Raw genomic sequence first — 2,252 nt, forward strand, 5'->3', positions numbered from 1 at the left:
CTTGAAGCTAATCAGGGTGAGAAGCACACACATGCAGAACCACAGGGCGAGGTCGGGGCAAATACACTTTATTCAGTCCTGGCATCAGACTGGCGAGTCCTGCTGTGGGTGCCAGCGCCCCAGAGGAGGGGTCCCCTCCTCTCAGCTACGAGACTAGTTCTCCAAAGACCACAGACAGTGACATCTCTTCACTCACATGACGTTTCCGTTTTTTTTCATTGTCTTTTTTGTTACTTGTTTTCTTAAAAAAAGAAAATAAAAAGAAAAAAAACCAAAAAGAAAACAGAAAGAGAAAAGAGAGAAAGAGCGCAAGAAAGGCCCAGAGCCGGAGCACCAAGCTTTAAGGAGGCAGCTGGTGGCTTTGTCAGCGAAGGGAACGCGTGGGGCAGAGACCTGCAGAGACCCAGGGCAGGGGTCGAGGAGGACTCTGGGACCGTTTGTTCCTGAGATTTGTGTGTGTGTGAATGAGTGTGTGTGCGCCACCCAAAAGGTGAACACACGCCGGTGAGATACAGGTAGTGAAGGCAGAGGGGATGAGGAGGCCAGAGGGGCGGGGCTCAGGCGGGAGACCAGTGGAGCAGACTTGGCAGGGCTCCGGAGGGCGACCTAATCTCAACACAGCTTCCTACCTACAGCAGCGTCACCCCTATTTCTCACAAGGGAAGACCGAGGTGCAAAGCACCCACGTCCACTAGCTCAGCCCTGTCCCCAGTCGCCCTGGCCTGGTCTCTCCTCAAGCCACTGTTGAGACGAGGGCCTCATTCCTGCCACCCCTGTCTGCTGGTATGCCTGTCCTAAACCCTAGCAACAACCTGCTTCAGTTTCTCCTACTGAATACTGCAGCTGTGGTTGTCGAGACTGGATCTGAGTGATAGGAAGGGGCGATGGACTTAGGGAGGAGCCCAGGCAGAGAGGATGCCCTGAGCTGATAGGGCACTTCCCGAGGAGGGGGATTGAGGGGGCAGCAGGAACTCTGTCCCCAGACTGGTAGGTGTCTTGGTTCTGAGTTCTCTTGGACATTCCCATCTTGGTGGATTTCCAGACAAAGACCAAATTCCAAATTCCCACTTGGGGAAAGGAAGTTTCCGGCGACCAAGATGGGCTGTAAAGGCAGTCACGCGGTGGAGGGTGGTGGTGGGCGTGGGTGACCCCATCGTAGAAAAGGGGTTGACACTTGCAGAGTTTAGGGCTGGCTAGTTTCTATCTCTCCCTTTGAGTGCGCCTCCCATTAAGGCAGTAACGCCCCGTTGGGTCGAGAGGAAGCCACGGGCTCCGGGATCAAAGGATTTCTTAGGATTGCTCTATATTAGACCCCTCCCTTTTGAAGTTGGCCACAGAGGCCTGCAGCTCAACTGGGACCAGCCCCCTCCAAGAAGCATCAAGCATGCGCAAGAAAGGGACGGTTCAAGCTGAGGGGTGGGGCCTCGAGATCCTGGGGGGCGAGGGGGACGGATGCTCTACCCGCCCCTCCAGGAGAGGAGGAGACCGGGAGGAGCGCCGGACCGCCAGACCGCAGCGCCCCCTTAACCACCAAGGCAGGCCCGGGCGAGGGCGGAGGGATTTTTGGAGCATAGGGGCGTGCCGCCCGGCCACGAGGAGGGGCGTGTGCAAAGTGGGGGGGAGGGGTTCAGGTATGTAGGAGGAATGGGAGGTGTATCCGAGGGGGGCTGGCTGCTGGTGGCTACGCGGGACAAGACTGGATGGGAGGGGCTTAGATGTCAGGGAGAAGGTGGGGGTTGGGCTGCCTTGGGGTGTGTCTGCGGGGGAGGGGTATGTCTGGATCTGTGGGGGGGGGGTGGGCACGACTAGGAGGGGGGAGGCTGCGCGGGAGATGGGGTGCCAGCCTCGGCCTCCGAGGGGCCCCAATACCTGATTCCTGTATGTAAACAGCTGGTTTGGGGGCGTGCGCGCCCCGCTGACGATGGGCTCAGTAGGTGAAAACCAGGTCGGCGATACTAGACGGGCGCCAGTCCCCTGCGATCATCTCGGTAACCTCAGGGGTACAGTAGTCCGGGAACTCGAAGTGTGAAGTGCCCGAAGGGGGCAGCAGGTCCGGGTCGCGGTCCAGGGCGCTGCAGTCCAGGCCGGCGGAGACCGGGGGCATCCTGGACAGAAAGCCCAGCGGCTCCTCCCCAGACGCCACCGTCTCCTCTTCGCCCTCTTCTGCTGTAACAGCCTCCTCCTCCTCTTCCTCGGGCTCCTCGTCCTCCGACAGGGTCGGGGAGGCGGCGCTCGCGGCCGCCCCCTCTCCG

The sequence above is a fragment of the Microtus ochrogaster genome, linkage group LG8 (genome assembly GCF_000317375.1).
Source record: "Microtus ochrogaster isolate Prairie Vole_2 linkage group LG8, MicOch1.0, whole genome shotgun sequence".
NCBI classification, from domain to species: domain Eukaryota; kingdom Metazoa; phylum Chordata; class Mammalia; order Rodentia; family Cricetidae; genus Microtus; species Microtus ochrogaster.